The 14969-nt window shown below is 46.7% G+C and overlaps 4 non-coding genes across 4 annotated transcripts; all 4 read right to left on the minus strand.

Annotated features, from left to right (window-relative positions):
* Positions 1 to 525: 525 nt before the first annotated feature.
* LOC136590939 (U2 spliceosomal RNA) lies at positions 526 to 716 on the minus strand. Its single transcript, XR_010787805.1, has one exon. It is a non-coding gene; the product is annotated as a U2 spliceosomal RNA (small nuclear RNA).
* Positions 717 to 3352: 2636 nt separating this feature from the next.
* LOC136590983 (U2 spliceosomal RNA) lies at positions 3353 to 3549 on the minus strand. Its single transcript, XR_010787847.1, has one exon. It is a non-coding gene; the product is annotated as a U2 spliceosomal RNA (small nuclear RNA).
* Positions 3550 to 11326: 7777 nt separating this feature from the next.
* LOC136590940 (U2 spliceosomal RNA) lies at positions 11327 to 11517 on the minus strand. Its single transcript, XR_010787806.1, has one exon. It is a non-coding gene; the product is annotated as a U2 spliceosomal RNA (small nuclear RNA).
* Positions 11518 to 14158: 2641 nt separating this feature from the next.
* On the minus strand, positions 14159 to 14349 carry LOC136590941 (U2 spliceosomal RNA). The gene has a single exon (XR_010787807.1). It is a non-coding gene; the product is annotated as a U2 spliceosomal RNA (small nuclear RNA).
* Between the last annotated feature and the right edge of the window lie 620 nt (positions 14350 to 14969).

A 14969-nucleotide genomic window follows, 5' to 3' on the forward strand; every position in this document is an offset into this window, starting at 1 on the left:
GTCACACACACAGGCTGGTTGGAATGGCCTAGCATTATCCTGATCTGGAGGTGTAACTTGAAGCTGCGGGGCCCGAGTACAAAGTCTGGAACTGGGCCCCCAAACTATAAAGCTTCATTGATAGCATTGGTTTACAATGTGGGGAAGAGAGACTTTATGGGCCCCCTGGGGCTCCGGGCCCCCTGCACATACACCCATGACCCGAATACGTGAAGCATACAGACGCAGGCTGCCAGGATACGCTGTGCCTGCCCGATGTTTCCAACTTGGCTATTAGCGCAGCGGTAGGTACGAACTATAGAGTGCGGCTGCCATATGAACTGGTGTGTGTGTTGTTTTGCTTCCAGTTGTACCTGTGCTGTGCACACTCTGGCAGACGCAGCTGCTCAGTGGATACAATGTTGCGAGCAGACGGGCTGAGTGTCAATCAAAGTGCTTGGGTGGTGGTAGCAGCAGCCGCCACAGCTGCGCTGCACCTCTTGCTCGTCAGTTTTGTTTTTCTGCTTTTGGAAACTGCTGTAGGAAAGGGGGTGCACCGGTCCTGGAGGTACTGCAATACCAGGTCAATGCGTGGAGTGGACAGAGCAAGCTCTTTTTCCAGCTCCCTGTTCTAAAAATCCATTTAATATATGGTCCCCAGATAGGGGACGTATCAGATATTAAACTGATAAGAACAGATACTACACTTGATCTTAGCCAAAAGGCCGAGAAGCGATAACCCGAAATGGGTTTCACCTGTAGCCCGGTCCGCCCAACTCCACTTCCAAGGCTTGAGGCAACACGCTCAGCCAGCACTCTGGGCGCACCCACAATGCACCCAGGCAGCTGGGAGAGCTATGAAAACTTTCCATAGCCCCGCCCCACGCCTTCTCAACCGCGCCCAGCCTCACACCCTCAGTCCTTCCTCTTGCACCGTGCTCACGCATCCTAGGCTTGCAGAGCCTGCTGCTGCAGGACTCGTCAGCTCCCTACAAACGAGGGTTAAGCCGGCGATGACACTAGAAGCAAGCACTAGTTTGTCTCTGAAGGTGCGTCGGCCGGTCGGTTGGAGGGATCTCTTCGGCCAGCCGCATTTCGAGTAGGGACGGATGGAAACTTTTTACCTAAAATAAGGGAAATTGGCTTCGGCCCCATAGGGCTTTATTGCCTTCCCCTGGGCCAGCATTAGTAGACCCTAGTAAGGAGAATATTAGAGCGGCATGGTCATCCGAAGAACTTAAAAACATACAGCAGGCCTTTTTTGCCCGCCCGCCATACATACATACATACCTACAGATTTTATATTTTTTTTACATATATACATTATATATATATATATATACATACATACATACATACATACATACATACATACATACACACACACACACACACACATACACACATATACACACACACATACAATCTTAAATCTATCTTTAATCTATATCTACAAAATCTGTAAATTAGAAATAATCCATATCTATATTCTACATAATTAATAAAGATAGATAGATAGATAGATAGATAGATAGACTCACATACATGCATACATACATACATACTGTATGCAATTGAGCCAGGTGTTTGGAAGGCTGACGATGTCACTCCTTTGTGATGTCATCAATTTAGAAGCATTAATACCGGGCTTGGCAGCCATTTCAGTCAGTCTCTGCTGCAGCTGGGAGACGGGAGATGGTCTTTATTTCCACCAAGAAGCTGCAGAACTACCGGTAACTGCATCATTTTTATTTTATTCAATATAGGTTTTATTGGTTTCATGGAGGGGGGGAAACTTTTGCCTTATCTCAAAGCAATGTAAAAATAACTTTGACAATGAAACTTAATAAATCAATTTCGAGTTGAACTATATCATGTTTGTCTGTGATATTTTATAAGGTCTACAAACAGGGGAATGAGGGGAGGGTAAGGGGGGGGGGGGAGTGGTAAGGGAGGGTAGGTATCTATGACACGGGAGAAAGAGAAAATAAAACAAAAAGGGGGGGGGGGGGGGGCGGGCTCCGGAATTGTTGTTTCTCTTTACAATTGTGGTTTAAACGTGTTACTCACATGTCCCTGTCTGTAACCACTTGGTAAATAGGGGTGAGCTCCGGGCATCTATCCATATCGCCCAGGTGTGATACAATTTATCATAGCCTGACGGCTCATCTAGAAGCCTCGTTCTCTCCATACGCTCTATTTCGTGGATCATTGTTATTTTTAGTGGAGTGCATTTTTTATGCAGCACACAAGGGGGAGACAGCGGCCTACCAAAATCTAGTTGGCTGCTGCTGTGGCTTTCTTTTTTTTAAAAAAAGGTAGGTTCCGTTCTTCCATGGTGAGGAATAGGCAGGGAGGTTCCGTTTTTGCCAGCTGGGGAATGCTTATAGGCAAGGCCTTATCCCTGGTGGTGCATGTAACGTTAGACCACGTTTCAGCATTCAGTCAGTCAGTGGCTGACAAACGAGCTCCATGCAAGTTTACATTAAACAGACACATTTCTTTCTTTACTGTATTGACTGCGGTCTGTAATCGAGCGGTTGAACTGTTTCTGTGTCCATGCATTGAATAAAGCAATACATCCTTGTAAAGTAGACGTCCGTTCGTTGGAGTTCTTTGCTCCCCGAGTGTTGCTCCATCTCTAAACGTTGGCCTGGATCTTCATGGACGAATACTGCCCATCCCACGTGGAGCGTGTATCTCAGCCCGCGTGGAGTGCTGCAGTCCAATGAGGTATTCCGTGCTACATAGCAAGCCTTGGGCCTGTGTGATTGGGGGTCCGCTGCTGTCTGTCCACTCTGAAGCGCGCATCCGGGGCCGGCCGCTTTTCGACTACCAGCGACTGCAGGTCACACACACAGGCTGGTTGGAATGGCCTAGCATTATCCTGATCTGGAGGTGTAACTTGAAGCTGCGGGGCCCGAGTACAAAGTCTGGAACTGGGCCCCCAAACTATAAAGCTTCATTGATAGCATTGGTTTACAATGTGGGGAAGAGAGACTTTATGGGCCCCCTGGGGCTCCGGGCCCCCTGCACATACACCCATGACCCGAATACGTGAAGCATACAGACGCAGGCTGCCAGGATACGCTGTGCCTGCCCGATGTTTCCAACTTGGCTATTAGCGCAGCGGTAGGTACGAACTATAGAGTGCGGCTGCCATATGAACTGGTGTGTGTGTTGTTTTGCTTCCAGTTGTACCTGTGCTGTGCACACTCTGGCAGACGCAGCTGCTCAGTGGATACAATGTTGCGAGCAGACGGGCTGAGTGTCAATCAAAGTGCTTGGGTGGTGGTAGCAGCAGCCGCCACAGCTGCGCTGCACCTCTTGCTCGTCAGTTTTGTTTTTCTGCTTTTGGAAACTGCTGTAGGAAAGGGGGTGCACCGGTCCTGGAGGTACTGCAATACCAGGTCAATGCGTGGAGTGGACAGAGCAAGCTCTTTTTCCAGCTCCCTGTTCTAAAAATCCATTTAATATATGGTCCCCAGATAGGGGACGTATCAGATATTAAACTGATAAGAACAGATTTTTTTTTTTTTTTTTATACCCTCAGATTGGGTTGAAAACTTACTTTACTTTACTTTCAAGTAAACTGTCATTGCATATTTACTGCAACGTTCATCCCTTTCATCATCAGGCTTTATTACTGTTCTTATTTTTCACAGTAACAAAAAACAATATCACAAAGAAAAAACATTATTTTTACAATCCAACAAGTTGAATCCACTTCTTCACCTTCCAAACGCCCTCCGCATCCACCCCCCTCCTCCTCTTATCCCATAGGTAGCATATGAATAACTTCCCTAGCACCATTCTTACACTCGCATTCACACTCAGCTCTTCTCTTTTATACACATACACGTTCCTCACATCCCACAGCACTTCTTTCACACATGACAAAAACAACCACAACAATCTTTCTTTCACTCCATCACTCGCACCTAATCCAAACATCAGTACCTCAAAAGATAGAAACTGAATGCCTGTTAACTCTTTACAGAGCGGTCCTAATTTTTTCACCACTTTCTGGGCATAGGCACAATTCCAGAATAAGTGGACTATGCTCTCGCTGCCTCCACACTGGACTCTAGGACAGGTCTCTCTTGCTATCAGACCTCTACTCCTCTGGAATTCTCTCACAGGTAGTACGCCATGCAAGCTCTGCCATACAATTTCTTTCTGTCTGCCAGTCATTCCATCCATTCTCACTTTCGCCCATACTCTCTGCACATTCCTTCCACCAACCAGATTTATCTCACTCACCCTTTCCCTACTCTCAATCATTCTCACAAGCAGACGTTTATTTCGGAGCATACTCACTTCCACTTCACTCAACTCATACTTCTCTACAAACTTTACAATCCACTCATACCACTTTGGAACCACGAATGCAACAGGCTTACTCAAGTCATTCCTGCACCACTTTAACCTTACAAACAGTCGCCCAGCCAAATATCTCATCATACACGACACCTTTCTCTCTCTCTCAATCACAGCCAATAAAAAAACTAATCCATTCACTCCAAAATAAACTTCTAGGTTCGGGAAACTCATACCACCATTCCTCCAGTTCTTCACCACAGTCTCTCTTTTCAAGCGCTCCATCTTAGATCCCCAGAAAAAAACAAATAGAATCCTATTTAAACTCCTGAGCCTCATATAGTCAGGCGGGAAGATCATTGCCACATACAAAAAGATTGGCAGAACAATACTCTTGATCACTACTATTTTTCCCAGGAGACTAAGATCTCTCATCCTCCAGAAGGTCAACCGTTTCTCCACTCTTTCCTTTGCTGCCTCCCAACTCTCTTTACCATCCACAGAGTCATTAAACATGACCCCCAGAATTTTCATTGGCCCAGACACTACATTCAAACCTAAATCTCTCACTCCACCTACCTCCCCAAATACTTTACATTCACTCTTTGACCAATTCACTCTAAAAGCAGACGCACCACAAAAAATAGACGCTAACAACTTGACTCTACGCACAGCACTCTCTGACTCGCACACCACACACACATCATCCATATACGCACACACTTTTAACTCTTTCCCACCACTTCCTGGAATATGAATCCCTCTCACAACTTTGTCCTTTCTCAACAGGCACAACAATGGCTCAATCGCACAGATAAAGGCGACTGCGGACAGCGGACAGCCCTGCCGCACCCCAGAACATCCATTCACCTTTCTCCCCACACATCCATTCACCAACACTCTGCTATACATTCCATTATACAAACTCTGAACTCTCCACACAAAATCACTCGGGAAACCCATTCGTAACAACACTCTAAACAAAAAACTATGAGACAATCTATCATACGCCTTTTCAAAGTCTATAGACACAACATACACACTCTTCTCTCTACTCTTACAATCCCACAACACATCTCTCAACAACACCAGACTCTCTTGCACTCTTCTACCAGGCACCGCACAAAATTGCTCTTCACTCACCACACATTCAACCACATCTCTCATTCTGTTGGCCACTATCTTCGCATAAATCTTGTAATCACAGTTAAGTAACGTGATGGGCCTCCAATTTTTCAGACTTTTCAGGCTTCCTTTTTTTGGTATCAACACAATCACTCCCCCACGCATACTCTCAGCCACTTCCACATTCTCCCACATATACTTACACACCGCACACACATCCACTCCCACCACCTTCCACAACAGACGATAGAATTCCACAGGCAACCCATCCTCACCAGGCGTCTTATTCACAGCCATTCCTTGTACCACTCTCTCCACCTCATCCATAGATATGTCTCTCATCACAGACGCTCTCTCTCCCTCTCCAAGCTTACTCTCTAGCACACTCAGCACCTCACTCTCCAAACTCTCATCCCTCTCTTTCACCGCATACAGATCCTCATAGAACGCAGCCACTTCCTCACTCACACCATCCCCACTCACCTCACATCCATCCTCTTTCGCCACCACCTCTATTGTTGGTTTCTTTGCAAAGACCTTTTTAAAGAAAAACCTAGAGCATTTCTCTCCATACTCCATCTTTTCCAGTTTGGCCCTGTATATGATGCTTCTGCCTTTTTCTGTCATATACCTATTAATTTCTCTCCTCACACTCACCAACTCATCCTGCACATCCACACCATTCTCTCTCATTCTCTCCAAAAAACTTAGACGTGTGTTTAGTTTTGTGTACTCCTCCCGCCTTCTTGCTGCCAGTTTATATCCCAAAGACTTGAAATATGCTTTAGTCTTCTTTTTTACCCAATCCCACCACTGCAGAATATTAGCAAACTTGTTTTTCCTCTCACACCACCTGTTATACAGACACTCATACTCCTTTCTCACATCCTCACTCTCCAGATGACTTATATTGAGTTTCCACAGCCCCCTCCCATGTACCCCTCTCACATTCACATCCACACCACACAGCAAACACTCATGATCCGAAAAAATAACTGGTTTTTGTTGGTAACTTAACGGTATGATATTCTCTGAAACAAAACAATAATCCAACCGGGAATGAAGGCCCCCTCTATCAGCATGGTACGTACATAATTTGGGGTTAATGTTACATAAAATCTGCATATCTTGCAACCTATAATCAGAAACAATCTCTGACAAAACCTTCCCAGACAAATCAAAAGCCTTCTTGTCCAGGTCGCAGTTCACATCACCGACTATAATTACTGGCATTCTGCCCTGAATAAACAATTTAATTTTTTCAAATAAAAGTTTTCTCTCATTCTTACTGCTGGGAGCATAAATATTAACTAACAAAAACTTCGTGTTTTTATATATCAGTACCGCTGACAGACACCTCCCCACCTCAATTACTGTGTAGCTGTCTAGCTGCACCTCCCCCGACTTAAGCAATATGCCTACCCCATCATTTCTGTTGGTTTTACTGCCAGACCATATACATGTCCCACAAGGCCATTCATCAGGCTTTATATCACCAGTAATCCCACATTCTTGCAGACAGTACACATCCGCATTCTCCTGTCTGAGAAAACTCAGTATGGCCGTCCTCCTGGCCCTACTGGTAAACACCCGGACATTTTGTGAGCAAATGGTAAAACCCATATTACATCCTCATTTTCATACTGCTTAAATACATCAGGGTGAGTACCCTATGCAAAGATTCATTTATAAGTCTTCACCACTATCAGTAGTAAGGACAAGGTCCTGCGCCACTTTTTCCAGCGGGTCGCCGGTTTCCATGGGTTTTTCTTTACTCCTCTCACACTTTCGTTTTTTAGCAGAGTCCCCCACCACTTTTGCGAACTCTTCATCACTTGAGCTTTCAGAATCCCCACCACCCTCCCTCTTACACAGGGAAGTCTCTGGTGAGGAGAAGCTTGCAATGTTCTCTGGGTCTGAGGGATGTACTGGACTCTCCACCCCTTCAATTACTTCCTCCAGGTGTCTAATTATCTTAGACACCTGGGCCTCAGATACCTCCACAGCTTCAGGCATTTCTGCTGCCTCAGACACTTTAACGACCTCAGGTGGTTTGGAAACTACAGGCGTTTTACTTGCCACCGGCGCTTTAGTTGCTCTGGACATTTTAGTTGCTTTGGACACTTTAGCAACCACTGGTGCCCTAGCAGCTCCAGACACTCCAGCCTCCACAGGTGCCTTAGCAGCCACTGCAGCCCAAGATATTTTTGCAGTTTCAGTTTTTGTGGCCTCAGACAATTTTGCAGTCTCAGACGTTTTTGGAACCTCAGACACTTTTGGGGCCCCTACGGCTCCAGATACCTCAGCAGGCCCTGCAGCTTCAGCCTGCACACTTTTGGGGTTTTCAACCTTCCTCTGTATGCCAGGAGATTTACCAGCTCTCTCCTGCTCTGGCACCTCTTCCCTCTCTCCTCCCATTCTGGGCCTTATGCTCGCAGTGCAATCTTTAAACATATGATCGCTAGAGCCACAAAAGTCACACCGCTTTGGTTGCGGGCAATTACCAGCGTGATGACCCTCTTCCTGGCAGTTTCTGCATACTTGCCCTTTCGTGCATTCAGTTTTTACATGCCCAAACTCGAAGCAATTGCGGCAGTAAGTGGGTTGCCCCGGATAAGACAAATAGCCTCTATGTCCAGCAATTGTGAAGTTGGCCGGTGGGTGCTTCACACCTCCAATGCTGTCTGCACTCTGTCTAAATCTGCAATAGAACTTGTACTTGCAGTTGAATATGCCTAAAATGTTCATCTGCTTGTCTCCACCCCTCACCTGGTCGCAATATCTTCTTAAAAAGCTTTTAACTAGTTCAACCTCAGTGAAGGGGTTGTAGACATGCACCAAAACTGGCTTTTCGTGGATGCCAAACAACGGAGTGATCCTAACTCCATCCAACAAGTCAATGTCCTTGTGCTTTCTGAGCCATTCATAAACATTTAGGCAGATATGTTCCTCTGTAAAAGTCACATCGTACATACCCTGCCGTGGAAAGTCCTGCACGCTGTAGATGGCTGCTTTAGGAACCTTCATCTTCTCCAGGAGAATATCTCTGACGATAAAGACGACAGTGTTCTTGTTGTAATCTCCTGGCGCAACTTCAAAGCGTATGGAATTCTTCATGCCAAACATTTTCAGGGGTCAGCTGTCGGTCCAAAAACCACAGGAAAAAGATGCCGCTCCAAGCAAAAAAACTGGGCGCACCCAGATCGCTCCTCCAGCACAGACCGAGCCTTACACTTGATCTGAGCCAAAAGGCCGAGAAGCGATAACCCGAAATGGGTTTCACCTGTAGCCCGGTCCGCCCAACTCCACTTCCAAGGCTTGAGGCAACACGCTCAGCCAGCACTCTGGGCGCACCCACAATGCACCCAGGCAGCTGGGAGAGCTATGAAAACTTTCCATAGCCCCGCCCCACGCCTTCTCAACCGCGCCCAGCCTCACACCCTCAGTCCTTCCTCTTGCACCGTGCTCACGCATCCTAGGCTTGCAGAGCCTGCTGCTGCAGGACTCGTCAGCTCCCTACAAACGAGGGTTAAGCCGGCGATGACACTAGAAGCAAGCACTAGTTTGTCTCTGAAGGTGCGTCGGCCGGTCGGTTGGAGGGATCTCTTCGGCCAGCCGCATTTCGAGTAGGGACGGATGGAAACTTTTTACCTAAAATAAGGGAAATTGGCTTCGGCCCCATAGGGCTTTATTGCCTTCCCCTGGGCCAGCATTAGTAGACCCTAGTAAGGAGAATATTAGAGCGGCATGGTCATCCGAAGAACTTAAAAACATACAGCAGGCCTTTTTTGCCCGCCCGCCATACATACATACATACCTACAGATTTTATATTTTTTTTACATATATACATTATATATATATATATATACATACATACATACATACATACATACATACATACATACACACACACACACACACATATACACACACACATACAATCTTAAATCTATCTTTAATCTATATCTACAAAATCTGTAAATTAGAAATAATCCATATCTATATTCTACATAATTAATAAAGATAGATAGATAGATAGATAGATAGATAGATAGATAGATAGATAGACTCACATACATGCATACATACATACATACTGTATGCAATTGAGCCAGGTGTTTGGAAGGCTGACGATGTCACTCCTTTGTGATGTCATCAATTTAGAAGCATTAATACCGGGCTTGGCAGCCATTTCAGTCAGTCTCTGCTGCAGCTGGGAGACGGGAGATGGTCTTTATTTCCACCAAGAAGCTGCAGAACTACCGGTAACTGCATCATTTTTATTTTATTCAATATAGGTTTTATTGGTTTCATGGAGGGGGGGAAACTTTTGCCTTATCTCAAAGCAATGTAAAAATAACTTTGACAATGAAACTTAATAAATCAATTTCGAGTTGAACTATATCATGTTTGTCTGTGATATTTTATAAGGTCTACAAACAGGGGAATGAGGGGAGGGTAAGGGGGGGGGGAGTGGTAAGGGAGGGTAGGTATCTATGACACGGGAGAAAGAGAAAATAAAACAAAAAGGGGGGGGGGGGGGCGGGCTCCGGAATTGTTGTTTCTCTTTACAATTGTGGTTTAAACGTGTTACTCACATGTCCCTGTCTGTAACCACTTGGTAAATAGGGGTGAGCTCCGGGCATCTATCCATATCGCCCAGGTGTGATACAATTTATCATAGCCTGACGGCTCATCTAGAAGCCTCGTTCTCTCCATACGCTCTATTTCGTGGATCATTGTTATTTTTAGTGGAGTGCATTTTTTATGCAGCACACAAGGGGGAGACAGCGGCCTACCAAAATCTAGTTGGCTGCTGCTGTGGCTTTCTTTTTTTTAAAAAAAGGTAGGTTCCGTTCTTCCATGGTGAGGAATAGGCAGGGAGGTTCCGTTTTTGCCAGCTGGGGAATGCTTATAGGCAAGGCCTTATCCCTGGTGGTGCATGTAACGTTAGACCACGTTTCAGCATTCAGTCAGTCAGTGGCTGACAAACGAGCTCCATGCAAGTTTACATTAAACAGACACATTTCTTTCTTTACTGTATTGACTGCGGTCTGTAATCGAGCGGTTGAACTGTTTCTGTGTCCATGCATTGAATAAAGCAATACATCCTTGTAAAGTAGACGTCCGTTCGTTGGAGTTCTTTGCTCCCCGAGTGTTGCTCCATCTCTAAACGTTGGCCTGGATCTTCATGGACGAATACTGCCCATCCCACGTGGAGCGTGTATCTCAGCCCGCGTGGAGTGCTGCAGTCCAATGAGGTATTCCGTGCTACATAGCAAGCCTTGGGCCTGTGTGATTGGGGGTCCGCTGCTGTCTGTCCACTCTGAAGCGCGCATCCGGGGCCGGCCGCTTTTCGACTACCAGCGACTGCAGGTCACACACACAGGCTGGTTGGAATGGCCTAGCATTATCCTGATCTGGAGGTGTAACTTGAAGCTGCGGGGCCCGAGTACAAAGTCTGGAACTGGGCCCCCAAACTATAAAGCTTCATTGATAGCATTGGTTTACAATGTGGGGAAGAGAGACTTTATGGGCCCCCTGGGGCTCCGGGCCCCCTGCACATACACCCATGACCCGAATACGTGAAGCATACAGACGCAGGCTGCCAGGATACGCTGTGCCTGCCCGATGTTTCCAACTTGGCTATTAGCGCAGCGGTAGGTACGAACTATAGAGTGCGGCTGCCATATGAACTGGTGTGTGTGTTGTTTTGCTTCCAGTTGTACCTGTGCTGTGCACACTCTGGCAGACGCAGCTGCTCAGTGGATACAATGTTGCGAGCAGACGGGCTGAGTGTCAATCAAAGTGCTTGGGTGGTGGTAGCAGCAGCCGCCACAGCTGCGCTGCACCTCTTGCTCGTCAGTTTTGTTTTTCTGCTTTTGGAAACTGCTGTAGGAAAGGGGGTGCACCGGTCCTGGAGGTACTGCAATACCAGGTCAATGCGTGGAGTGGACAGAGCAAGCTCTTTTTCCAGCTCCCTGTTCTAAAAATCCATTTAATATATGGTCCCCAGATAGGGGACGTATCAGATATTAAACTGATAAGAACAGATACTACACTTGATCTTAGCCAAAAGGCCGAGAAGCGATAACCCGAAATGGGTTTCACCTGTAGCCCGGTCCGCCCAACTCCACTTCCAAGGCTTGAGGCAACACGCTCAGCCAGCACTCTGGGCGCACCCACAATGCACCCAGGCAGCTGGGAGAGCTATGAAAACTTTCCATAGCCCCGCCCCACGCCTTCTCAACCGCGCCCAGCCTCACACCCTCAGTCCTTCCTCTTGCACCGTGCTCACGCATCCTAGGCTTGCAGAGCCTGCTGCTGCAGGACTCGTCAGCTCCCTACAAACGAGGGTTAAGCCGGCGATGACACTAGAAGCAAGCACTAGTTTGTCTCTGAAGGTGCGTCGGCCGGTCGGTTGGAGGGATCTCTTCGGCCAGCCGCATTTCGAGTAGGGACGGATGGAAACTTTTTACCTAAAATAAGGGAAATTGGCTTCGGCCCCATAGGGCTTTATTGCCTTCCCCTGGGCCAGCATTAGTAGACCCTAGTAAGGAGAATATTAGAGCGGCATGGTCATCCGAAGAACTTAAAAACATACAGCAGGCCTTTTTTGCCCGCCCGCCATACATACATACATACCTACAGATTTTATATTTTTTTTACATATATACATTATATATATATATATATACATACATACATACATACATACATACATACATACACACACACACACACACACATACACACATATACACACACACATACAATCTTAAATCTATCTTTAATCTATATCTACAAAATCTGTAAATTAGAAATAATCCATATCTATATTCTACATAATTAATAAAGATAGATAGATAGATAGATAGATAGATAGATAGATAGATAGACTCACATACATGCATACATACATACATACTGTATGCAATTGAGCCAGGTGTTTGGAAGGCTGACGATGTCACTCCTTTGTGATGTCATCAATTTAGAAGCATTAATACCGGGCTTGGCAGCCATTTCAGTCAGTCTCTGCTGCAGCTGGGAGACGGGAGATGGTCTTTATTTCCACCAAGAAGCTGCAGAACTACCGGTAACTGCATCATTTTTATTTTATTCAATATAGGTTTTATTGGTTTCATGGAGGGGGGGAAACTTTTGCCTTATCTCAAAGCAATGTAAAAATAACTTTGACAATGAAACTTAATAAATCAATTTCGAGTTGAACTATATCATGTTTGTCTGTGATATTTTATAAGGTCTACAAACAGGGGAATGAGGGGAGGGTAAGGGGGGGGGGGAGTGGTAAGGGAGGGTAGGTATCTATGACACGGGAGAAAGAGAAAATAAAACAAAAAGGGGGGGGGGGGGGCGGGCTCCGGAATTGTTGTTTCTCTTTACAATTGTGGTTTAAACGTGTTACTCACATGTCCCTGTCTGTAACCACTTGGTAAATAGGGGTGAGCTCCGGGCATCTATCCATATCGCCCAGGTGTGATACAATTTATCATAGCCTGACGGCTCATCTAGAAGCCTCGTTCTCTCCATACGCTCTATTTCGTGGATCATTGTTATTTTTAGTGGAGTGCATTTTTTATGCAGCACACAAGGGGGAGACAGCGGCCTACCAAAATCTAGTTGGCTGCTGCTGTGGCTTTCTTTTTTTTAAAAAAAGGTAGGTTCCGTTCTTCCATGGTGAGGAATAGGCAGGGAGGTTCCGTTTTTGCCAGCTGGGGAATGCTTATAGGCAAGGCCTTATCCCTGGTGGTGCATGTAACGTTAGACCACGTTTCAGCATTCAGTCAGTCAGTGGCTGACAAACGAGCTCCATGCAAGTTTACATTAAACAGACACATTTCTTTCTTTACTGTATTGACTGCGGTCTGTAATCGAGCGGTTGAACTGTTTCTGTGTCCATGCATTGAATAAAGCAATACATCCTTGTAAAGTAGACGTCCGTTCGTTGGAGTTCTTTGCTCCCCGAGTGTTGCTCCATCTCTAAACGTTGGCCTGGATCTTCATGGACGAATACTGCCCATCCCACGTGGAGCGTGTATCTCAGCCCGCGTGGAGTGCTGCAGTCCAATGAGGTATTCCGTGCTACATAGCAAGCCTTGGGCCTGTGTGATTGGGGGTCCGCTGCTGTCTGTCCACTCTGAAGCGCGCATCCGGGGCCGGCCGCTTTTCGACTACCAGCGACTGCAGGTCACACACACAGGCTGGTTGGAATGGCCTAGCATTATCCTGATCTGGAGGTGTAACTTGAAGCTGCGGGGCCCGAGTACAAAGTCTGGAACTGGGCCCCCAAACTATAAAGCTTCATTGATAGCATTGGTTTACAATGTGGGGAAGAGAGACTTTATGGGCCCCCTGGGGCTCCGGGCCCCCTGCACATACACCCATGACCCGAATACGTGAAGCATACAGACGCAGGCTGCCAGGATACGCTGTGCCTGCCCGATGTTTCCAACTTGGCTATTAGCGCAGCGGTAGGTACGAACTATAGAGTGCGGCTGCCATATGAACTGGTGTGTGTGTTGTTTTGCTTCCAGTTGTACCTGTGCTGTGCACACTCTGGCAGACGCAGCTGCTCAGTGGATACAATGTTGCGAGCAGACGGGCTGAGTGTCAATCAAAGTGCTTGGGTGGTGGTAGCAGCAGCCGCCACAGCTGCGCTGCACCTCTTGCTCGTCAGTTTTGTTTTTCTGCTTTTGGAAACTGCTGTAGGAAAGGGGGTGCACCGGTCCTGGAGGTACTGCAATACCAGGTCAATGCGTGGAGTGGACAGAGCAAGCTCTTTTTCCAGCTCCCTGTTCTAAAAATCCATTTAATATATGGTCCCCAGATAGGGGACGTATCAGATATTAAACTGATAAGAACAGATACTACACTTGATCTTAGCCAAAAGGCCGAGAAGCGATAACCCGAAATGGGTTTCACCTGTAGCCCGGTCCGCCCAACTCCACTTCCAAGGCTTGAGGCAACACGCTCAGCCAGCACTCTGGGCGCACCCACAATGCACCCAGGCAGCTGGGAGAGCTATGAAAACTTTCCATAGCCCCGCCCCACGCCTTCTCAACCGCGCCCAGCCTCACACCCTCAGTCCTTCCTCTTGCACCGTGCTCACGCATCCTAGGCTTGCAGAGCCTGCTGCTGCAGGACTCGTCAGCTCCCTACAAACGAGGGTTAAGCCGGCGATGACACTAGAAGCAAGCACTAGTTTGTCTCTGAAGGTGCGTCGGCCGGTCGGTTGGAGGGATCTCTTCGGCCAGCCGCATTTCGAGTAGGGACGGATGGAAACTTTTTACCTAAAATAAGGGAAATTGGCTTCGGCCCCATAGGGCTTTATTGCCTTCCCCTGGGCCAGCATTAGTAGACCCTAGTAAGGAGAATATTAGAGCGGCATGGTCATCCGAAGAACTTAAAAACATACAGCAGGCCTTTTTTGCCCGCCCGCCATACATACATACATACCTACAGATTTTATATTTTTTTTACATATATACATATATATATATATATATACATACATACATACATA

Source organism: Eleutherodactylus coqui, unplaced genomic scaffold (genome assembly GCF_035609145.1).
Source record: "Eleutherodactylus coqui strain aEleCoq1 unplaced genomic scaffold, aEleCoq1.hap1 HAP1_SCAFFOLD_299, whole genome shotgun sequence".
Lineage (NCBI taxonomy): Eukaryota > Metazoa > Chordata > Amphibia > Anura > Eleutherodactylidae > Eleutherodactylus > Eleutherodactylus coqui.